Genomic DNA, 25,660 nt, shown 5'->3' on the forward strand with positions numbered 1-25,660 from the left:
TATTATCTCATGCCCATTCAATAATGAAAAGAAGTCCAAAAACGTATCCAAAATCATTTTCAGTTTAATTTACATGAACTAAAGACCCCTTGGTTAAAGATTCTCACTGAAAACCCCAGCCAGTTTGCACAAGTGGTATTTGGTAGTTTCTCAAATGCTCCTTCCTAATCATGTGTTGGCAAGCTGAAAGAAATTACAAACAGTGTTTTAAGCAGCTGTGAAGTGTAGCAATTGTTTTAGATTTTCTATGAGTTATTCAGAGATTATGACATCCATTAATAAAATATGCCACCTGTGACTTGTAAAATTAACTCATGTTTTTTCCATGGGAGTTTCCAATAACACTTCATATCCTTTTCAATATACATACTATGCTGTCATATGATTTTGCCCGAAGTTTCTGTACGTAACTACACTTAAATAAAATGACTTTACACTTTGCATTAAAAAAAAAATAAAGAGAGGAGTCCTTGAGGACTTTAGTGGAAGTCTGCATGGCCATAGGAAGGGAAATCCAAGCACCAGTTGTCACTTCCTCAATTGTTCAAAAGCATTTTAGAAAGAAGTCAATAAATTAATGTGATAAGCCAGTACCTGTGAGCATTTCAGTAACATTTTTAGCCAGCTACAGCGAAGGTTTCATCCTGCGTCTCCTACAAACACATCGCTATCCTGACATTCAAAGGCTGGCCTCTGGGAGAAAGGGCTGGTGAAATGGGGATACTGTTCATTTCAGATCGTTCGGCCCAAGATTGTTCTGACAGACAGCAAGAACCATCCAGGATTATTTTTTTTCTGATAAGGAACATTAGGGAATGCAACCACATTCAACACGTATCACCAAAATTCAGCCAGCTGATGGCTCCTTATTCATTTCATGACAGAAGTGTCCTGAGAGAAGAAAAGGTGATAGAGAAAACCTCAAAGCCACCTGTCCTCCAGGGTCAGACCTCCAGGGACTACTGCACACATTCATCACTTGGTGCAGTGTCACATAAATTTCACCTTGGACACAGGGAGCTGAGAGTACATCAGGGGGAAAACACATCTCACCAGCCTTCAGCTGAGACCAGAACAAGGACAGTGGTCCAGCCCTGCAGCCACTGTGCCCCAGGACCAAGTCACCACAGCAAATGGCAGAGCAGGGTTGAATATATGAAATAATTTCCTTGCAGGTGCAGTTATTTTAAAAAAAAATGTGATAAATACATATTAAAGTGCAAAACCTGTTATAGCTTCAGTGCTGATGGGTGGGCAAGGCAGAGCAGGCTGCTTCCCTCAGCCGTATGATGCTGAGTGACCTCATAGCCTGGCCCTGGGAAACCTCCCCTTCAAACCAAGGAGCGCCTTCAGGTGGCTGTTACAGTCGATACTACTTGACGTTTATATAGAGGGGGTTCTTAATATCCAGGAATAACTTGGGTCTCACTGTCTTGTCCCTCACACCCTGATTTTCCCATGCAAGAGTCTAAACCTAAATCAGACGAATCTGTTCACCCAGTGGCTGTGTGTTCAGGCCAGTGGCTGAGCTGCATTCCTATCTCCCCCAAAACAGCATAAAACTCAGGCCAGCAAGAAAACCTGACCCTCTCGATATACACACGCATTTGCAGACCTTTCTGGAAAAGGAGCAGGGTCCCTCTTTGCTTTCAGCAGGTTTTACTGACACTGGACCCGCTTTTACATCCTTTGGCTCTGGTACCAGAGGTGCTGATGTCTCTCCCCTCTTTCAGAGCCCAGACAGTACCAGAATAAAAAGCCCAGACTCCCGTCTCAGGGGCTGCATGGACACCTGATGTCCGGACAGCCAAACCACATGGGTTTGGACACTGCAGCCTGTGAGTCAGTGGGTATTTATAGACAGAGAGAAGCTTATTTGGTGTATCATGAAGTTCCTTCCACAGCCAGGGACTCTGCAAGAGGTTAATTGTCAGCAGCAGTGAAAGTCCATTTGGTACTTGACTCCCCAATCTGACTTTATTGCTATTTATAGACCATTCAGCGCTTTAGCTACTGTTTTTATTCTCATTTCTCCCTTACAGTTTTTCCCCTTCTTATTCCAAGAAGGTTTTGGTTTTCCTGGCACCCTTTTTATCACCCCACCACCTTCTACCCTTTCATTCAAGTAAGTTTATTTAAAACCAAAACACCACATAACTGTAAGGGTTCCTACTTAACATAATGAAGTTATTCAAGATGTTTACTCAACAAAAAATAGATAATGAGCTCACATTGCTGTTGCAGGTTACAGCTAACTACCGAGTTTACTGCACGTAGCCACAAGGCAAAACCTCTTTGTGCTCCGGTGCTCAGGGACCCATCAAGTAGATACGGGTGTAACAGGGGCAGGCTCTGTGCTAAAATGATGCTACAAAAGCCCCATAAGTTCCTATACATCAACCATTATCACTTCCCTAGCTGAAGCACAGCCTGAAAGCAAGGTATGAGGTGAAGATGAGCCTTTCCTCTTAATAAGAGATTTCAGGTAATTAAGGGTCCATAAAACATAGCCCGAAGTGACTGCATGACAAGGGGAGGTTTGCACTGAGCATCTGTCTGCAGGGAGCTCGTTCCTGCTGTTCCTTCTGTAAGAGGCAGGAGAATTTTTAAATTTTTTTTCCTCTTACAAATCCCAGCCAAAAAAAAAAAAAAAAACCACAAACAAAAAAAAAACCCAAAAAAACCCCAAAACTAAACAAAAAACTGCTAAGAAGTTAAATAGGGACACCATCAGCCTACCAGCGGCTTCACTATTTCTTGCAACATGTCATTTTCTTGTCTGATTTGTCAAAGAGTTTCCTCTTAAATGCAGAAACATAAAATTTAACAGTCTGGCTTCTACTTTCCTTCCCAGGCACCCAGCAGCCTCTGATAGAGAAATGTCCCTCGTTGGGCATCACTCTGCTTTCCTCCACAAGAAATGTCTTAAAACATGGTTAAACCATCAGCCTCATCCTTATAAAGATGGCGAAAGTGAAAGACCAGACAAAATGTCCTGAAGGTCTCCCCAGAGGTTAGCAAGAGCCAGAGCAGGACTCAAGGATTCCCCCAAAACACAGCATGGCTGCCTCATTCTCACTTTAAAATGGACACCAAAATGTAAATAACTTTTATGTCTATGCTAATAGAAAGCCAACAGCACCGTTGGCAGAGCACAGACTAACACTAGGTTGAAGCTGGATGGCCTGCATTGAAAAAGTTCAGCTAAGGAAATGGATGTCAAGAGTTTTTCTGTGCTTCGGTTTTCTCATCTAAACAACCATAGCAAATACTTAATGGGCTGTTTTTCCTTGCATAGCTTTCTTTTTAGAACAGGGCAGACAGTATCCTAGGAATTGGAGCCAGGGAAGGCTGTATTATCAGGGAGGACAGCAGCAATGCATCAGGAGGTATATTTTTAAATCACAAGTCCATTGGGACAGGGATTATCCAGTATAAGTTAAAACACACTGCCAGCATTTTACCAATAACACACAGTCAGATGCAAGGGAATTTGCAAACAGATTAACATGTGCGTTTGATTGATACTGTTGCCATGACTATTAGCAATGCGATAGTCTCAGACCCTAAATTTTGCCCAAGGTTCAAGAAAGATTTTAGAATTTTTTCTATAAATATGCATTTTTCACACACAAACACCGCCCTCTGCTGCATGCAGGGATTGATGCTGGTAAGCAGATTTATGAGCGTTGCCCCTGGCAACGCAGTTGTTGAAGGTGATAAAAATTCTTATGTCTCTTTGGTTTAGAAAATGCCAGTGCATCAAAATGCAAATGATTCAGCCTCCTGCAAGGGTCATTCGAGGTAAGGGATATGCTTAACTTCTGTGTCTCTGGAAAGAAAATGGTGAAAACTGAACTACGGCATGTTTCAATACTTCAGGCATATGTTGTGTTGTCACCTCACTGGTTTCTAGGAGTATATTAAGAAGGCTGCTGCCCACTCCTATAACACTTGTGATTTCTTCTATTTAAGAAGGAGGTCAAACTCACACAAAACCAGGATTTTTTATTCCTCTGCAATAAAACACCTGTTTGCATAGTGCATCCCACCGTGCACATTCACTCTTTGCCCTGGGGGCACATACTGTTTCTGCTCAGGGAAAGACTTCTTATAAGAAGATACAATCGTCCCAACCTGGCAGAGGAGAAATGAAGCTGATCTGATTGCTTTCATTTGCATTTACATCTAGACACCCTCCTTCAGGCCAGAGCTGCTCCATCTTGGCCAGAGCAGTTGACAAGCAGCTGCAAAAATTCAGCTTGCCCACAGCAAAAAAATAGTTATTTCATCTGTCTAGACTGGGGGTCCCACCAAGTAATAGCTGAACTTCAACAAAAAGGAAGTGTATTTATTGGGAACTGCCTTTCCAAAGCATGACTAATGGAAGAGCAGCAGTAGACTAGAGCTTGCAACGCCCTGGGTAGACCTGGTGTCCCTTGGGTGGCCAGTCTAGCTCAGCACAAGGCCCTGTAGACTTGCAAAGTCATGAATTCGGTGCTTTAAACTTCCTTGGGAGAAATTATTGGTTTCTGTTTGTCTGGTTTGCCTCAAAACAGATTTAGAGGAAAGCACCTGAGCTTCGCTGACATTAGGAATCGCATGTTTTACAATGTTCACAGATGAGAAAAATGCAAAACTAGCTCCACAAAGAGCAGGAGCAGGCACTGAGGTTTCCTATGAGCAGCCCAACTGATTTGCCAAAAGGTCTAACAAACTCGTTGAACTGCTGCTGTCTTCGCTCAGGAGTCCCAAGTGGTGCTGGATTAAACCAGAGCCCTTCTCTGAGGTGGGGAATTGGTGGTAACCTCAGCAGCAGCACACTCTCTGCCAAGCTGTGACTGCAAAAAACAAAAACAGAGACTCGTTCAGCTTCCCAGCCGGAGAACAGATTCAATAAATATACAGCAAAAGCAAGATCTACCTCCTAGGAAACTAGCTAAGGAGCCTTGCATTTCTAGGTTACCAAGACACATCAGACCCAGTGACTAAAATTCATTGCAACAGACAGCATTTACTGGGCAGCACAAGCAGGTCTGATGCCCTTACGCTGCCTCCAGGATGACGGTTGTTTATTTTACACTCCGAGTGGCACAACACACAGCAATATCACCAGAGAAAAGCGGCTGGGTGATGAAAAAAATGCCATTTTCTTTGCTGTTATTGATATCCATTTTCTTTGGTGTTATTGATATTTCCTAGTAAGGACTGGAATGCTTCAGTGAGAAACAGCTCAAAATTACTGCTACCCGTGGTAATGTATTAGTTCAATATCCGGGACTATTCATCCCACACTAAAATCGGAAAAAAATCAACTTGTTCAAGTCTGATTCCACTGAAATTACCATTTTGATAAAAGAACAAAATATCCTTTAAAATTAACAGATTATTTCATGAGAGAAAAATTCTAATTTCAGTTTATATTGCAACAGGGGGAAAAAAAATAAGCCAAATACTTAAGCAATGCTTATTCCTCAAACAGTGGCTAGTGACCTAAAGGGAAATATATCTCTGTTTGAAGTAGTAGAACCCATACTCCAAGAAATGGAGGGAAAAAACTTTGCAAAGATAAACTTCACAAAATGAATTGCGATATTGGTGTAATCTTCCCAGCACTCTGGGACGAGCCTGAGGCTCCCAGCCAAGCACTGGAATCGCACAGAGGAGGATGGGTTGGAGGAGGAATCAACGTGTCAATTTGTTTGACTTTATAAGAGACAAGCTGAAGTTGTATTTAAACAGACATGAGCAGAAAGCAAAAAGCATGACCACTGGCATTAAAAAGTTACCGTGATTTGAAAAAAGAGCAATGAAGAGAGGAAATCTTGGGAAAGATGCTCAATGGGGAAAACAAAATGTATTTATTTTCCACAAATATTTTTAATTATGTGACATGCCCAATAAGGGTAGTTTTCATCTCTTCCTTTGACACAAGTTGGAGTGAGGGCATAGGAGACTGAAACAATCTTGCAAATCTCTGAGCAAAAGAGCAAAGTACGCACAACAGCTTCTGCAACGGAGCTGCGCTGGGTGTGCGGGGTCTTGGCCCCCGCGGCAGGGCAGGCACCGCACGTCTGCACAGAGCGACGCTGCCTTTCCTGCATGGGAGCACGGCGGGACTGGCGAGAGGAGAAACCCAGCTGAAACCAAGAGCTGAGGGTGCAAATCCGTTCCCACTGCCAACTCACACGAAAGCGTGTGCACCCCAGTAACTTCTGTGTGCTGCAGTTTCCCTTTGCAAATTAGCTCCCACCAAAGAGAATGAAAGTGCCAGAAGCTGCACGGCAGAGCAAACGCCATTCACCGAGCCCAACACAAAATTTTTCGAAGCAGCTCTGCATGTTGATCCCCACTCCTCAGGGCAGATTGTCCCTGAGCAGCCCACATCCACGCTGCTGTGAGTGATCCCCATCACGGGTGGCCCCATGGTCCCATGGCAGCACATGCTGATACCACCCTTGCCTACGTCATACCAGCACAGGAGCGTATCACTTCTCATCACAGCATTGACATCAACCACACGGCCCAACTCTTCTGTCACGAAACCATTTGCCATGTCCCTAAATTCATCCTGGGAGACACCTGCCGTAATCCATGGGACAGGGTGAAGCATATTTCCTCAAGGACCCTCCTTGGACTGAGATATTTTAACTAGTGCTTGAGGTTCTTCATATCTAGGTTTAGACAAGGTGTACGATGCATATTCAAAGTCTGCACCTCTGCCTTCAGCATAAATGGTCTTGGACCAGGTAGGGAAAGGGAACTCAGGACCTAGAAAGCAAATTGGACCAAAAGGAAACCCCTTGCTGCGAAAAAGCAACACAATACCTACTAAACTGGATCCCACCCAAGAGGTGCATCAGCTCAGGACCAAGAGACAGGATCGTATTGGGCTGCAGGGAAGGACCAACGAGGCAAGGGTTTGACCAAAGAGGAGGCTGAAGAATACTCTAATTAACTTGGACAGCTAAATTAAACTTCCTACATCTCATATCTTGTGTCAGGTTAGGCACAGACGAGAAACCAAGTAAAACAGAGGTACTGCAGAAAATCATGCTGATGATTCACAAGACTGAGCAACCTTGCAGCAGGACCAAACCTGCACTTCTGGGAGATGTTAGGACATCCTAAGCCATGTGTGCTTATTTTTTAGAGGTTACATCCTTCTGTTCCTGCCTGGTAATGACTCTTGAGCTAAAGTCCTTATTTAAAGTGACCAAATTCCAGTGTCTGGTCTGTCCCAGAACAACATCAGATAGGAGTCATCCATCTCCTGGACTCATTTCCTCAAACTTAGAGGGGGAACACACCCTAGGGCATAAATCCCAGGAAAAGATCCTAGAGCCTTTCCATCCCCACTTCTGCAACCCCTTCCCAGCAACCCCCTTCCAGCGTAAATACAGAGATTGGACCCAAAAAGGATGGCAATGAATGAGGGCAAATGCCACAGCTCAGACGGGGCAGGGCTGGCACATGCAGGTCTGGGAGCAGACACATAGACACAGGCAGAGACTGGCACCCCAAGAAGGGTCCATCGGATTTAATAAGTGTGAGAATCCCAGCCCTAAACAGGGGGAAAAATCCTGTGCTCACACATAGTCAAAATACTTTCTGATCACAGATTACTGGAATGAAATAGCACTCAGAGTTCCCAAGAATCAGGTTTTAACACTTCCATTACAGTTCCAGCAGGTTTGAAGAGCAGTAGGCAATAAGTGCAAAAAAGTGTTAATGAAATATTAAGGTCACATACTTAGGATAGTCACAAGTCAAAAAATGTAAAAGTTAAAAGCTTGATTAACCTTAAGTGTTTCATACACAAATAACTCCCCATTTTTCACATGTAATATTTGCATTTAAAGTAATATCCTGTGTTAGCTATCTGGTCAGAGTACTATGAGATTTAGAAATTTAAAAAAAAAAATAATAAAAGAGAACAGTTAATAGAATATTACAGATTATTAAAAGTATTTAACACTCCATCTACTGTCAAGTGGTCTTTAACTTTGGCAACAGGAGCCAGATAGGTTTAATTTTTGTTTATTCTGTTTAGAAACATCCCTCTTTTCTATTTTTATTTTTTGTACAGAGGAGCTAACTTTACAAGAGTTAAAATTTGAATCAACTTGTTGAGAAGAGTCAAGGATAATGTTTTGTTCCTGATGGCCCTGGATCATGAAAAGTATTTGCACCACAATCTAAATATATGGCCTCGGATTATGAAAAGTATTTGCACCACAATCTAAATATATGGTTTTCATTTTTTTCCTTATTTTGAGGAAGAGAAGGGTTTTATTTGACAAAACAAACATAATTTGAAAGCTGTCTCTGCTGCACCTCCTCCTGCCCCGCAGTTGGTTTGTTGCATTGCTTGGGGACAAATATTGTTTATTAAAGAAAAAAAGAAAAAAAAAAAAAAAGTTTGGTTGGCAGAAAACACTTCTCTCAGCCCCCAAAACTCCACAACAACAAAAATTGTCACAATGAGCCTTCATGAACACCCCACAGCAGGGAAACCAATGAAACCGACTTTTCGGCAGCCTCCTCCAGCACTAACCCTGTGAGACTGAACCACGAGCACCCACCCTCACCGGGCATCCGAGCGGAGCCTCTTCTCCACCTCCTGCTTCATGAGACATGCCCTAGCAAAGTACCCTTGGAAGTGCTTCCTAACTTATCTCAGCCCAGTGATAAATGGCTCCAAGAGTCACTGAGGGGAGAGTGAACAGTGAAAGCTTTGTTTTCTTGGGAAAGGGTTGTGAAATGACCTCGCACCCTTTCCTCCTGCAAGAAAATGGGAACGGTTGGCTTACGGAGACACCCGAAGACAGGTAGGATGAGAGCAAAGCTGTTCCACCCATGGGAAAGAAGCTAAAGCTTTCCTTGCCATCCCAAATGCAACATAACCCCGAGTGTCCCGTGATGTCCAGCAACTCCGCTGCAAACCCACTGCAGCTTCAACGAGACCCGTGAGGGCAGAAAGCCGCCCCCAGAAGCCTTTCCAGCTTCTACGCTGGGGTCACAGTCATGTTTGCATAAGCTTCCTGGCATCATTTGACCTTTAAAGCTCAGGACTGGGTGAAGCAGAAGGGGCTGGGGCAGAGGCATAGCAGCAAAGTCCTCCTCACCCATCCAGCAGCAGTCGGGAAGCTGTAGGGGACAGGCAGCAGCACCTCCCTTTTTGCAGCCCGCTTGCCATGAAGCAGCCAGGAAACGAAGTTGGTTTTCCTCGTCCGGACCTAGGCTTGGGATGAAAGGCTCTGGAGGGCGTAGATGTCTCAGTGTGAACACCCACTGTGGGCGAGGATGCAGTACGAAGCGCCAGACGTTTCCAGGAAGGGCGCCGGGAGCAAGAAGCACCTGTGCATTTGCCTACAGCCCCGGCAGCCCACGCGGGTTATAGTCTTTTATAGCTCCCTCTGACTAATACAGAAACGGCCCCCCGGCCCCCGGGCAGGAGGCGTTTGAGCTGCAGCAGCCCCCGCTCAAGTATGGGGCTGTGGGTCCTGCTCCACACAGGGACAGGGGTGGGTTTGGTCTTGGGCAAAAGCCACGAGTATAATTCAACCCACAAACCATAAAGGAGTAAGTAGGGAACCAGAATGATAAGATTTCTTTTTTTTTTCTCACACTGAGTACAAGTGTGTCTTCTTCCATATCTGCAACTTTTCTCCAAGTTGTTCCATGAAACTCCTGATAAATTTTGCGATATCTCTGGAAAACTGTCTCTAAAGAAAAGTAACATTTTACTAAGATATACCCCCCAAAATAATCATTCCAACACACTCTTCCTTACAGCGGTTAAATTCTGATTCCGTTCTACCCTCTGGTGCACTATAAGATTATCTTTTCACTTAACATTAATCTTTAACAGGAATTTATATAGAAACATTCTCGCTGTATTTAAATGTTTAGTCTGGTACAGGGAAAAAGTATTCTCTGCACAAGTCTAACTTGTTTAACACGTAGCCTTTTCAGTTAGAATAACCAACCTATTTTGGGGAATACAGAGACGTAGCATATTTTGGCTGGAATTTTATCTTCAACTCCCTATTTAAATTGGCATGAAAACGCCTTTAATTTTGAACAAGCTTTTTTTAAAAAAAAAAACTGATAGCTGCCTGAGCCGCTAGCACAGTAAGACTTCAAAATTCTTGTGGTCTGAAACCCATTCAAGGATGAACTTATTCCGGATTGTTTTATGATGTTAGTCTGCCCTATAAATTTGTGGTGGTGCTACAAGTGCTGCAGTAACTCCTTGAGACTGAAGGTGAAGAGAACAGCAAAAAGTTCCCTATTTATTTTAGAGAAATGGATGCAGTAATAGCTCAGCCTCCTTCAAATGACTGTTCGGCGATAAAATAAGCTGAGGGTCCTTTCACAGTAAATATCCTTAGGTAACTGAGTTGGGCCATCACTTACAATAAAGCTCCAAGGAAATTGCTGCTGCAAGAATTATTATTAATATTAATGAAAATAAAAGAATAGCTGCTATTCTCTACAGAGACATTAGGAATACTATGGACAGGGAGGAAAGACGCTTCTGTAACCAGCAGGATTGGAGTCACCAGGGCAGGGTTGCCTCATGCGTCTGCTCAACACCGTGGCTGAAATATGATTTTGTTGTGCGCTGCAACAGGATTTCATTAGTCTGTGTATAGTTTTTTATGAAACACAAGTTTGGTATGTTCCTCCGAGGGGCTGTGCCAAGATTTTCGGAAATAACATTTTGCTGTGTTTATGGGATACATGTCATGTTACAAAGGTTTGTTGAACTTTTGTCAGGGATAGTATCTATTCAGCAGCAAATAGGGCAAATAATCAAAACCATTTATTGAACGCAAATCTTTACCCGCTGTAACATGACCCGAAACATTAATGAACCCATCAGCAAGATGTTCTCCCCTGCCCTGGCAGATGTTGAGCAAATCACAGCAACAGTGTGCAACACCACATTGCAGCTGGAGGGATGTGCCCCACAGTCCTGAGCACATTTGTGCTGTCCTGGTCACACGTGTACGGGCACAGGAGCTCTGCCAGAGCTCTGCCCTGGGCTGGCCCAGGGGATTTGGTGGTTGGGTGGAGCAAGGTTCCTCTGTCTCATGGGAAGACGCTGTGTGGGGAGCAGCAGACACTGGCTACAGAGCTAAATCCAATGAGGTCCTTCAGGGCAAGAGCAGCGATATATGGGTGCAGGGAAACCAGGCAAATTCAAAGCTGGTGTGAAATTTGCCTTCCCCATCTGCATGTTCAACAGACCCTGGCCAGGCTGGTGCAGAGGCTTTTCTCATGTCTTTTCTCACTTCTGCTGGAGCACCTCTCCATTGCTTCCTCGGGCCCATCGTGCAGAGCGCTGCAGTGGTTTTATCACGCGCTGCTTTTAAATTAATGTGTTGTTCACATAGCACCAGTGACACTTAGAAAGTGCCCCTGCAGAGATGCTTGCCCCAGGTGCATGGCATGGCAAATACCACACAGGCCACCAGAGAGCTGATGCCACAAGGTCTGTGGAGCAGGAGCAAGAAAATGAACCAAATCCAGTTCACTTTCATCTCTTACACATTCCTTAGCCCTGCCTGACTCTAGCCCAGGGATCCTCCTTTTTTTCGTTACATTGCAAGTGGGGAAATTCCCTGCACCTCCCTGTGTTAAAGTTTACAGTTTCACACTCCTCTCCAGTTACAGCTGATGACTGCAAAAAATGCCAGTGGCATCTCATCTATGTTCACATGTATGTGTTCATACATAAAGGTTGGGTGGGAAATATGTTTTTTAGGAAGCACACGAAATACACCATATAATGTTCAGTTTTAAGATGCCAATAATTGATTTTATCAGACAATCATTTCTGAAATATTAGACCAGACCATACATCCCCCACCTGGTTCAAGCTCCCCAGGAGCCATCCAAAGGTGACTTTACTCATGTTGAAACTCTGTGAAGGGACAGTCATGGATGTGTGCTCCAGCTTCACCTTCACCTTCCTTCTCTTTCATGGGCTGAAGGTTCACCTTTGCAGCCAAATGTGTCCTCACCACTCGGTCATGGCCCCAGAATCTCAGGGACCGTCCACCATGCAGCAAACCTCATGGGCTTTATTCCCTCTGGGAGAAAGGAGGGATGACCCATCCATCTGGGATTCAGGCTGTTTCCCCGCGCAGCAGGATCACTCCTGTGAAGTTGTGTCTTAGACCAGGGAGCTCTGCCCACAGCAAACCCTCCCCGTGGAGGCACCAGCTGCTGCGGCGCTCCCAAGCCGCAGAAGATCCAGTGTCCCATGTGCACCTTTGGGCAGCTCTGTATTTTCTCCAGCTGGGAGATGAGTTGCACATAATCCGTGCGTTGAGAAATGTTGATATTGTTACATTAAAATCTTGCAATCTTAGGCCACAAGTCATTGCTATTGGACAATCTGTGTGGAGGGGAAATCAGTGGAACCAGTATTTCACCTGCAATCTTCTCTCTGGCCTTTCTACGTGCTGTCATTCATTTGCTGTTATTAATTACATGCTAAAGCGTATGTGCAGGGCTGCTGAAAAGGAGGAAGACACCATTTCCCGAAGGAAAAGCCACGTTTGCGCTGGCATTGCTGAATGGAAATATTTTCCAGTTGTGCAGAATGAACATAATTTTTTTTCACAAGGCAGCTTTCCACAGCTTCCCTGGAGTCAGCAGGGCTGAGTAAACCCGACACAACCACGAGCTTGAGCATTCTGATATGTCCTTGCCCTACAGAGAGTTCACCTACCCCCACACCTCATTTTTGGGGACTGATTCTAATCCTCCTCCTGCTGCTGAAGATCAATAGTAATCCCCCACAATTACTGGTGTCTTGAGGATGTAGGGAGAGAAGAATTGAGCCATTCTCTGAAAATGTGACCTGCTAATACCCTCCTTGCTGGGGATTTTGGGAGGGTGAGTTGCTTAGCACCTGCTAAGTGCTCTTTGAGTGTTCAATACAAGGAGGATGTGCCCAGCCCCCTCCGTGCTGGATGTTTTCAAGATCTAAGGTACATTTGCTTTGCCTCCTCCCAGCTGGTGCGTTATCTTTAATAAGAATATTTTTGCCATATTTTTAGCATATATAGTATGCAGTTGTATTTTAATATTGCAGGCTGAAGTGTTGCAGGAGAGAAAGCATACATCTTCATAACCGTTGTACTCCTGTACAGTCATCATACCGTACAAATACACAACCACAGAATATATTAAAAATGTATGTTTTGTTATACCTTTTCAGAAGATGAGATAGAGCCAAAAATGTTGTGGTATTATTTTATTGTGTGAAGTTTTGCATTTATTTCACTTGTACATGTATGAACAACGCAGGGACCAAAACATCTCTGCTCCTAAAATGGCACTGTCAAATCCATGGTGCCTGAATTATCTATTTAATGAATACTTTAACCTACAACAGATCATATATGATGGGAAATGAAGTCATCTGAGTCATTAATGTTTGCTTCTATTCCAGGATAGTAACAAGAAGTCAGAGACCACACTAAAAAAAAAAAAAAATCCCTCTCTGATCTTAGGGGAGTTCTGCTTTCCTTTGTGTGAAGGATTTACTGAAAAACTTTTAATATAATTTCACATGGTCAACTTTGGAGCTCTGTGAGCCCCCAACCTCACTTCCCTGCACTAAACCCTTAAAATGATGCAAGGCAAATTTCAAGCTGCAGTGGTACCTTAACCTGTAAGGACTCACACAGACTAGAAAATCCGTTTGGTCATTGATCAAGATCATTTAAAGTTAATTAGGAGGGCAGCTCCAAATACTCCTGCAGTGCCACTAAGGGTGTAAAGCAAAGTTTTACTACTTGAATTAGGGTGCTACAGCCCCACTGCACCAGGATAAAAAGGCCCTTAATCGTCTCTGCTAATGGGTTTCAGAATGATGAGTGGCTCACGCTTGCTTTTCAAGCAGGAAGACGTCTATAATTGTGAGACTTATTAATTTTATTTAAAGTGCTAAGGCTGACATCCTGGAACTGTGGTCTCTTAAAATCTCTTTCTTAATTGTTGTAAAGCAGCTTTAAGAGCACTTTAAGATGTCTCTATTTACAAGTTTAAAAAAAAAAAAAAAATCACCCTATAACATCTTAAATCTTCTAGCAGAATTTCCATTCATTTGGGTATTTACCAGAGACCGGATTATATTTCCCCCTGGATGAAAATGCGTATACAGTCAAGAGACTATTCCCTACAGAATCCAGCACAAGTAAGCTGTAAGTCCAATTTTGAACAATATAAATCAACTTCTTTGTTTCTGTGATTCCATATGGTCAAGAGAATGAGGTGACTGTTGTTAAGGAAAGAAGCAGCAGGGCTATAACTTAGTTATTAATAGGTTACATGATATTTATTTAATCTCTCTTTTATTTTGAAAACTGCCATATTTTTTCAGATTGTGAAAATCTAAGTGGAGTCTCTTTTGGCTTCAGCTGACTTAAGTATTTGAGCATTTCCTACATTTCCCTCCTGAGGAATCCATCTCAATATTTCCAAAGGTGGCTTTTGAGGCACCAGGAAACTCAGGGTCCTCGCTGCGGGGACAGAAGGGGGACAGTGCCCTAACCTTCCTCTCCTCATCATCAAGGTCCTTTCCAAATCTCAGCCCTTCAATTCCACAGACTTTGTTCTGCTCAGAAAATGTCACCAGCTCAGCAGGGGAAGGAAGACAGGTCCACGAGATGCCCATCTCCCCCATCCATTCCCTGGATCGTTGCCCTCTTAGCACTTTTCTGCTTGAAAAAAGTAATATCCCACCGACAGAAAAAAAAAAAAAAAATGGATAAAGCCTTTAACAAAGGAGGCAAGTGCAATTTCCCTGTCCAAAACCAAGTTTGCCCAAAGACCTGCATATCTTTCTCATGTTTTCAACGGGGATGTTTTGTCCATCAAAGGTGCCTGTTTGATGCAAATCGCTCGCTGCTGCTCTTGGGGATCTGCTGCAGCTCCATGGGAGCTTTATTTAGCCCGAGCTGTTGGATGGACTCGGTGTGCCATTCCTCGCTTACACACCAGCCCAAATCAGGAAGAACAGGGATAGAAAGCCAAAATGACTAACGAATAAGCTTCCATGACCTTAAAAACTTTACAGACCCAAACTGTGTTAGCAAAGCAAGGGGAGGGCACTGAGGATGTGGGCCCCAAATCTTTGGGAGATGATTGTTCAAACGTGGATCAAAGGGGACTCTTTTTGTGCCTCCCATTAGGATCTGCACTGCAAGACGGAGGCTGTGAAATTGATTTGTAGAAGCCACACATTTGCAAAGAGGGCTCTAAAAATGTTATTGAAAAATGTCTTCATTCCCAAAAGCCTCGCTATTATTTTAAAGTGTAAATAAAAATAGCAATATTTTCTTACTCTGGAGAGCTCTAAAACTTTAGTTGGGAAGTATGAAATCCTATTCTGCAACTCTGAAATTATGATTCACGGGTCTCTTTCCAACCTCGAAGCAGTTCTGTGACATAAAATGTGATACTAAGCGTTTGCTTTTCATTTAAAAGGTGTCATTAAGACCAAAACCAAGCTTCTTCAGCCCCGTAACAGCTCTAACATGTCAAACCTAATAGAACCTCTCCACCATGGGATGCCTTTCGAGGACATAGAGACATCAGAAGGATCCTGCTGTTTTGCAAGACCAACATACTTCTTTCTCCCAGAAACATCATTCCAAGGCCCCAGGTTAGCAAAGGACTTAAACCTGTGCTTACATCCATTTATCTGCTGCAGAGACACTTCTACATGTGCTAATGTCCCCCTGAATTTGACAACACTTAAACCTGATCATAAAATTAAGCACTTCCTCGGTGCATTACTGAGATGAGTTGCAGGATCAGTGTCCCCAGCCACTGTCCTTAATTAAGAGTTTCTCTTGGTTTTAATAGGTGCTGCATCAGGCTCTGGCATGCTGTGCTTGATTTTGATTTCATGGTCATTTTGTTATTTAATAGCACTGTGGAGATCTCTTACGCCTCTCTGTGCAACACTGCTCTTCCTGTAGATGCAACCCATTATTCTGCATAAAAACACTCTACCTACGCCCAGCTTCATCCAGTTTATTAGTGACAGAGCTGATGGCATCCTCATGGCTAAAACTGCTCAGAGCTCCTGATCATAAAATGTAGCTGTTCCACCTGAAATTTCAAGTGGGATTTCTGTTAGGAGGTGGGATGCTATTTATTTTATAAAATAACTTATAAGTTATATATTATATATATATTTTTATATATATAAAATAACACATAGAAATTATATAATATATATATAAAAGAACACATAGAAATTATTAACAAGACAGCCAGGATGAAAAGGTGAGCAGTGAACAGCAAATGCTGAATCTAATGATGCCTCTGCATTACGAGTGCTTTGTAGGAATACACATCTAGTGAAGTCTGTATTTCATTGGGAAAACAGCCTTGTCTGGAAAGCAAAATTTTGAATTTTTGACTTAGTTTTGACCCTGGCTCAACACCACTAAAATAACTGTGATAAAGGAGAGAGTGCTGAGTGGCATATTTGGTTAGGATAACATAGCAAATATTATCCTTGTCTTCAGCAGCGAAGCTTTTGCACATTTCTCTATTTGGAAATGTTTCGCTTTTTCTCTTCTGGCCAGTCTTTCTGCAGCAGCTTTTGGTTGGAGTTCCTATTTGTCAGTTGTCCCATTTTTGGCTACAAGAACTCTGAGGTTTCAAGCTGAAGATGGGAAAGTTGCACTTTTGTGGTTTGGGGTGTATGAATGTGAAAACCAGGGGATTTTCGCTCTGACCCCGAGTCCCGCAGCGTTCCAGCACGTCTGCCTGATCCCGGCAGTGTTTATATCGGAACTGAGCCACTGAATACCAGGACACCTCCTCTTTCTTGCTTTTATTTTTATTTTTCTGACTGGTCCTGCTGCCCGTGAGATCTTGCAGAATAACAGTTGAAGACAGCAATGCCCGAGAGCAAAAACAAGGTAATTATACAGTAAGTCGGCCCTCACATAACTTGTAAACTTTATGATCTGGCACTTTTATGACGTATTTATAACCCAGGGAAAATGCCTAACTAGAAAGAAAAACCCAGCAATTCTGCACTGGGCAATTATGGGTATCAGTAAAGGAAGAGATTTCCAAGAAATGTCTTGTTTTCCTTCTTCTCGTTATCCACTGCAGAGGATTACATTGGTGGAGTTGTAATTCTTACTTTGCCGTTGTCTGTTCTATTGAAGGAAAAGGTCATTTTTTGACAGCAGGCTGTAAAATGAAAGTTGATGAAGCCTGGTCCAAACAACCCACTTGCCATTCAACACTGTGCTCTGGCCCCTTGTCTTATGGAGGTGCCAGATACCCAGGGCATAATTACTGCGCTTCTTTTATGCCAGTAACCTGACATTTGAAATACATGAAAATGAATCAGCCAGAAGATGGGTGAAGTTATTTTCTAGAAGCTGCTGAGGCTGTATTCCCAGCCAAAATAAGTGCTAATGATGGTCTCCGTGACCACAACAGTCATCTCACACTAATTACTCCTAATTGCTCCCACTCCATCGATGGGATCTTCAAAGTGAGTAAAGAAAAAAGGGCCAGATCCCAAGGGGCAGAGCCTGGGCCACTTTTCTCAAAGGACTAAACCTGCTCTGTTTAATCTCCACACACAAACAATGATGATATTTTAAGGCACCTTGTTCTGAGATCACAGATCCATGTCCTAAACCGGAGAGTCTGGCAGAGCTGCTGCCATCAGTGTGGTTAATTGCTCCACAACCTGTGCTCACATCCCACTGCGCTGGGTGGTCAGAGTCACTTCCACGGGTGGGATTTTTCTGTAACCCAAGTGGTTGGGAGCTAGGTTTTTGGCAGTGGAGGTCCTGGTTTCAATATCCACTGATGAGGGGGTTTTGTGTGTGTGTGTCTATGGCAATATCCACTGACAAAATGAGATATTTTTTTTGTGCTTGTATATGGTGCTGGGATTAATTGTGCTGACACATCTGGGCTCCAGTCAGGTCTGGAACAAGCCTGCATACACCGTGTCGGTGTGCTGACTGTCACGCTGAAGGTGGTGACCCAATTCACACGCTGAGGTTTTTCAGGGACGGACCCGGCGCTGCCTGGTGCCATGTGCTGTCTTCTCTGTTGAAGCCAGTGGGGAGCCAGGATGCTCTGCATTGCTCAAGAAGCTTTCAGCATCTCACAGTGTTTATATTGCAGGCCAAACCTCTCGGCTGCAGCCCGCCGAGCTGTTGCTGTCAGGATGATGGACCATCTGCCAGTTCCCAACTGGTGACGCTTCCTGCTGCAGTAATCGTAGCCCAGTCTGGGCTTATTTCAAGGTTTCCAGATGCTTTTTTGCATTACCACAGTAATAAAGCCCTTCACTGTTCTTCAATTCTGTGCTCCCAACCTTTGTTAGGTGCATGTCATGTTGGTTCAGCCTTGACCCGATGTGTAGATGACACCAAAAGTGTTGATGGAGGAATCCTCCAAGATGAGCATCCTGGAGAAGTTAACGGAAAAAGGGCTGCCCTCAAAGAGGGCCGAGCCTCGCTGAGCGATGAAGAACACAGATAGAAAATGGGAAGGAGGGTTACCAGGCAGCATTTGTGTCCAATTAAAGCAAATTTATTGTCAAGTTTTTCCTTACTGCTGCTCTGTTATTAGTTGTTAATGTGGCGGTGCACTCTGGCTGCCATGCGAGGAAAGGGTGCTGCAAAAAGCTGAGATGAGGAGAGAAGCTGGGTCTGAAAAGGCGGTTTCTGTGCAAAAACTCAGAAGTGCTCGTTGCTGGCTCTGCTCTGCAGGCGCTGGCAGGAAATTCCTGCTCTTGGAACAAGGGGGCAAAATGATGGCAAAGCAAAATAAAATGTGTAGGGTCAAGGGGTTTCTAAATTATAGTGATGTATACATGTGAAATGCTTGCAGGAAAGGAGACACCATGGGAATGTAAATTTGCAAAACACTGTTTAGCAATAGTGCGCTATTTTCTCTATAAATAGAAGCAATTCTCTGCTTCATATCGAAACACGAAAATGCTGTACCTTTGGACAATCACTAGATACTTTTCTGTCCACAACCTGATCACATCAACCCCCTAGACAGTTTTTTAAGAAAACCCACCACTGAATACATGTGATTAGTGAGTATGAACTATCAGGAGATGGACAGAACTGAACTAAGAAAGGCAAAGGAAAAAAAAAAAAAAAAGTAAACATTTGAATTGGAGCAGAGATAAGCCTCTGGCACATTATTTGCCAGTGAGATGGTGTTTCTCCTCCTGTGGATCAACTTCTCTCGCTTCTTTTCCAGAGGAATAACCTGTTAAAATCACAGTGGTTTGGGAAGAGAAAATCAGCCTCTTTGCAAAGCCCCACTGAGCACAGCCCAGTGCTGTCTGCGTGCTTGCACTCACGAGAGGGCTCCCGGCTGGGATTTCAAGGGAAGTGAGGGGAGCTGAAGTATTCGGCTCCTACGGAGCTGAGCATTCCCACAGCTCCCAAAAATCTCCCAGGCCACAGAGCTCAGACCTTTGCAGGCTCAAGCTTGACTCTTAAGGAAATGCCAACTGCAAGAGATGAAGCCTGATGTGCAATTTGGTGGTTGCATAACTTGGGCTCAGCTTACAAAGCTATTACAGCTCTCTCATATTTTTGGTAATCAACTCTGAGCTAAATCTGCAGTCCCAGCTCAGGCAGGGCTCCCACTGCACCTTCGGGAGAGCTTGCCCTGTGCGAGGGTGAAGCTCCGAGTTAAGGAGTTGCAGACAGTACATGCATTCAAACCCAACAACAGTGACAATGCTGAGCAACGAAGGCTGTTGCAATTTTATTATATTCTTCTTTCAGCGTGGAAGAAGAAAACCTGGGTTTCCAAACCTTCTCCTTCAAAACAAAATATTTTCAAATTCAGAAAGAAAGCAGCATTCATCGAGCCTTGTGCTACATTTCAGAGAAAACCCAGAGCTGCCCTGACAACATCTGGCCCCATGCCACAGACTTGCAAACACCACTGCCAACGCTTGCAGAAGTGACTGGGACTTTGAATGCTTTTTTATTTAGGTGGCTGCTCTGGGCCATACTATATATTAAGGTTCCATTTATAGATATTTTACAAAGTGTTAATAAATTTACAAAGTGTTAATAAACATGGATAATTATTTGTTAGTGTTTTTGATAGAATCCAACAGGGCAAAGCCTCCCTATAAATGATCTCTAATGCTGTTCTCAGATGAGCACATAAAACATGTCTAACACAGACATGTCTGTAATGTGGTCAGAACATCTTTTAATCATTAACTCCTTACAACCCTTTTTAAAACAGGACTTAAATATAAAACATCTCTTGAATCGGAGCAGCCTGGTGTTTACTGGGCATTTGCACTCCTTGAAAATCAAGGCTCTCAAGAGGTTGTAGGACCCCCAGCACAGTAAGTGGGGCTGCAGAAGTCACAGGGGGCCCGAGAAGGGGACTGTGACATGACTGCCTTACTTAGAACATGTCCAGATCCAGGGGTGTCTTTTCACTCCATGTTGTCTCATCCTCACTTTTGCTCCTGGGCCCCCCCGTCATGCATCTTGCTCTGTTCTTAGCTCTCTAGAGCCAACCAGCCTGTTGCCTACAAGAGGAGAGCCAGGAATCGCTGGCAGGATAGTTTCCCCCTTGAACTGCCCCATACAGGCAGTGTAAATGGGACCAAACCACCTTCAAGAGTATCCCCAAAGGACTTGTAATCCCATATGGCCTCGCATCACACCCCAGTGCAGGCATAAACCACTGGGGCCACGTTGGGCAGAGGCAGCTCCCGCAGGCTCCATGGCACCTCTCACATTATTCCAGCCCCAAACTGAAAAAAACAGACAAAGAAATCACAGCGACATGCATCAGACTCCAATGAGACAGTGGGTGAAGGTGGCCGAGCTGCTGGAAGGCAACGCACTGGATATTGCAGGACATCTAGTGTGATGTGTCCCACCATGGCCCCAACCCAGAAGATGTGAGACCATCACACCTCTGGGGTGATTCAAGGCTCTCTCCAGTCAGTAACTGAGGCAAACCTTTTCCTGCCTTTCCTCTGCTCCCTTCCCTTCAGACGCCCCTTCAGAGGAAATTAGTTTGTCCATCTGCATTCACACACCCCAAGCATCTTGGATCACAGAATCCTTTGCAAGCATCGGTTACAGCTATTAATACCTGTAAAGCATCCCTTACTGGGAGAGATGAGGATGCTGAAAGGCAGAAGAGAAGTGAAATAGCTTTTCCAAGTCACCCATAGCAGACCTGGGGATGCATCTGTCCTGCTGTTCCTAAACACTTATTAACAAACTTTGCTTTTCTGAAGCTTACTTTCCTATCAGATAACTCCACTTCCTTCTGATTTCACTCACATGTAACAGCACTTCTTCCCTAGGGAAAGCTGACCTTCCTTTCAGCTTTCCAAGAAGTGTGGTTTTCTAATTTTGTGCTCCACGCATATGGTAAGAATTCAGTTTTAAGGAATCTTGTCATTTTTTTTTAACTATTGAAGATGAATTGTCTTCACTGCCCAACAGAGACTCATTCATGCCAGAGTCGTTGAATGCCTTCCCATAAATGCAAGTGACATCCTGGATTATAATGATCCCTTTGCAATGGGACAGATTTTGGTTTTAATGCATCCTTCACTTCCGTGTCTGTTGTGCATGGCTCAGTGCCTCCTTGGGAAGAAGGGTCATATGCAGACAAGAGAAGTTATAACACTTTCCTGTGTAAAACCCACATGGCTTTGTGCAAGGTGACGATGCAAAGATTTTCCTTCATGAATGGGATCTTAGAAATTCTTCATCAGCTATAGGCATTTCACAGCTAGGAGCCGATGGCGTCTGAAGGGCTGGATGTTGGATTCCTCTGCCCTGCCCAGCTTGTGGCATCTCCCATGTGTCACACAAATCGGCAGCACTGCTTGTGCAGCAGGAGGTACCTCCGCTGGTGGGAGAGGATGGAAAATATTTAACAGGTATCCCCTACTCCTTTTTCTTGAGACCAGTGCAATCTTACTCCCACTTAAATATTTTCTGCTGTTTTATAATGTCTCATCTAAAAATTGACACTAAGATCCCTGCACAACGTTTCTGAGGCCCCTCTCTAGCAACTGAGAAAGTAATTCATTACTTAAACAGGGCAACATGGCTAACAAGATTTAGGAACAAGAGTTGGAAGGCTCAGATCTCCAGCCCTGCGTTAAGTGCAGCAGTTTTACACATGCCAGGTGAGGATCTAGGAGACCAGCTATTCTCTTGCTGAAAGAAAAGGACTGTATTTCTGGGAGCACGGAGACCAACAGAGCCCTGACAGTACAGAGACTGCTTCCCACCCCATCAGCTTCCCATCACAAAAACTGCTTCCCATCCTGAACCCAGAGCCTCGGTGGCAGAGGTGTGGGAAGAGCCTGTTTTCAGCCTGAGAGAAGCTGCAAATCTTCCATGAGACTGATGAAAAACCATCAGGGCTCTGAACCTTTGCACCCGCAGCAGAGAAACAACTGCAAAATTTCTTGAGGTGAAATCTTGGCCCCTATGGAAACAAGGGGAAACTCCCTTTGATTTACGTGGGGCTTGGCTTACTGCCCTCAGCCCCGAGCTTGCTGGATTGCAAAACTTATATCATCTTTCCATGGTGGGGAAGAAAATCTTCCCAGCTGTTAGGATAATCTCCTGCCTTTATGCTGTTCCCCCCGGAGGCAGGAGCCAGAGCTGCTCATGAGGGGGTTCCACTTCACTTGGCAAAGGGAGGACGAAAAGAAGGGAAGAAGGAAGGAAGGAAGGAAAGAAGAAAATACATTCACAGTTGCAAAAAACAGCCTGAAAATAGGAAGTGCAGCCTAGTGACCCAGGAGAGCAGCTCCTCAGTGCAAATGAACTGAAGAATTCAGAATGAATCCATGAAAAAAAACAGTCCAAACCCTTTCCCCAGCTCACATGACTTTTTAAGGCAATCCCTGACGCCCATAAAGGAGCGCTGTGCGTGTGCCTGTGGCACTTGGGAGGGCTGTGACTGTGCCCTGCAATGCCAGCCATGCCGCACGCCCGCGCAGCAGCTGGCTGCACGCCTTGAGGACAACAGCACCATCGTGTCTTATTTCAGACCAGTCCCAAGCTGCTGCTTAGAAATCCTGACAGCTCCAAAACTGCAAACAGCTCCAAGAGTTTGCGGACGGAGCACCACCGCTCTGCCGCCGCAACCCAAACGGCTTCCCCCTAGCAGTGCTGTCCCCCCTGCCCTGGAGAAACATGACCCCAGGAAAAAAAAAAAAAATAAAAATCCCTTTAGCAAGAGGGGTGAGGACAGCCAAAGTTCAAGAAATCCCTGCAGGGCTCTGTGCTGCTGCTCGGTCGCGGCACGCACTCGGCCGCGGCGGCTCGGGGTGCCAGCAGCGAGGCTGCTGCTCGTGCTGACACGAAGCAGCTGGGTGCTGTCCTGCTGCCGGCTGCCCGTGCCTGCCCTGGGAAGGAAACCCGGCAGGCTCGATCTTCCTCCATCACGGGGACACGTGTTACTCTGTTTTCTGCAATCTGGTTCATGAGTTATGGGGTGAACTTTTTGCCGTGTGGATGAAAGGCGTCACGACCTCTCTGAGCCGTCGGAGTTGGTGAATCTGTGCACGTCTCCAGCACGTTTATGGAAAGGAATGAGTTTTGTTTTGGAAATGGGCTGTTGCCAACCTCCTTGCCCAAACAGAAATCACCTCCCAGGCCCGGCGTTTCCCCGGGCATGGTTGCAGATAACTGCATGGCTGTCCTGCCCCCTTCCTGCCCGGCACAGAGCCTTTCCTCCAAACTGGTGATGTCATGGTAGCTAATGGGTTTTAATTGTGCCTCTCCACTTAGTAACAATAAGCTGAAAGCTCATTATACACCAGCCTTGCGGCTATTGAGAACAGCTCTGGCTCCTTAAAAACTCTCTGATTGGTATAGTTTTTCTTAAGAGTGCAAGAAAAGCAATGCAGGGTCGGACCAAGGGTAATGCCCTGCAAGAGGAGGCAGGTGTGGGTGCTTGAGGGGGGCAAAGGGAGAAGAGGGAGATGGTTCCCCAGATTAATTTCCCTGCTGGTTTGTACCTCGGGGATTTGCCAAGTTCGAGGTGGCCTCTTTGCAGTTAGCAACCCTAAATGCATTTCCTTTTGTGAATTTTTCCAGTTGCCTTCTTAACCCATGTAAACTTTCAGCACTCACAGCATCCCAGTTGTGCTTGGAGGTTTTCCAGCAGCTCCTCACTCAGGCTGGGAGCCGTTCACCTCCATTTCCCTCTGCTGCCATCGCCTGAATCCTCTTTGAGCTGCTGATGAGGGAGAGGGTCAGAGGAAGGACTGCTGAGAAATGAGGAGCATCTGGTGAAAATAGATAGAAATTACTAAACCCACTAGTAAAGGTGGGGGTGTCCATTTGGAGCTTACACAGGATCACAGGGGACCTGGGGAAGGGCAAGAAAGCCCTGTGTAATGTTAAAAATAATAAAATTCATGTAGGGAAAAATACTTCGTGCTGCTTGTTTTTCACCCGCTGGTGTCTGGAGTTTTCTCAAGTGTGAGGTCCCTGGAAAAGGCCTTGGGAAATGCCTCTCCCTCTCATGGGTGAGATGTGCCTCGTGCCAGCTCCCCAGAGCAGCCCCACGGCACGGCTGGGGCTGTGCCGTGCCAGGTGCTGAAATAGATTCAGCATTTATGGACTCCAGGATATTTTCCTTAGCCTGGAATTTGGCCCAGGCTAACACTTCCCTGGCTGAAGGCTGCGGGGGCATTCACAGGCTCAGAAAAGTGCTTGGTATCCACCACCTGATGCTGGACCAGCCTTTGGATGTGTTTCTGCTGCACCTTGGGGTAGCACAAGTGGCACTAACTGGCATGGTAGAGGCACTGCTGCAGCATCGCAGACTCCCTGGGCTCCGGGGCACCCCCTGCATCGCACCCCGTGCAATTGGACCTCCCTGCTGGGTGGATGTCTCTTCATTCTGCAATCCCAGCTCAGTTACGATGGAGACACAGCAGAGGTCCATCAAGCTGCACTCACAGTTAGGCTGATTTCCAGGCAGAGCTATGGGCTTTGGCTCCTCTCTCACGAGCATCTGGGCACACGTGCTGGCACACCACGTGCTGGCACACCGCGTGTCACATGTGCCCTGCACTGATAGCTCTGCCCTGCTGAGAGCACGACGTGCAGGCACCTTTCAAGCTGGACAAAAAAGCAGTGTTTGGTTCTTAACCAGAAGACAGAAGAGAAAGACCCTTTGAAATGGAGAAATCATGGAAATGACCTCAAAATGTCTGAATCTTTAAGATACTGAATGTTGCAGCTGACCTTATAACCGCACCGTGCCATCAACAACTTACTGTCTGCCTGCATTTACCTAAGCAGTCTGCCTGCCCATCACTCCAAAGCTAATGCTCTGGACATCCATAAATGAATAACAGAGCTGCCTGCTTAAATATCCAATAGGAGAAAGTAGAATCGATTGTTCTGTGCTTATGTGACTAATTGGATTAGAGAGAAATAATTTAATGATTTGGAAGTAATGAGTTACTGGCTGGCTGATTCCAGCAGAAAGTCTGATGGTGGCATTATGCCAACGAGAGGACACTCTGCAAGAGAGATCTCACTTGAAGTTTGACAGGGAACCAGGGATAGGTCTTGGGCATGGGAGA

The sequence above is a fragment of the Strix uralensis genome, chromosome 25, assembly GCF_047716275.1.
Source record: "Strix uralensis isolate ZFMK-TIS-50842 chromosome 25, bStrUra1, whole genome shotgun sequence".
NCBI classification, from domain to species: Eukaryota; Metazoa; Chordata; class Aves; order Strigiformes; family Strigidae; genus Strix; species Strix uralensis.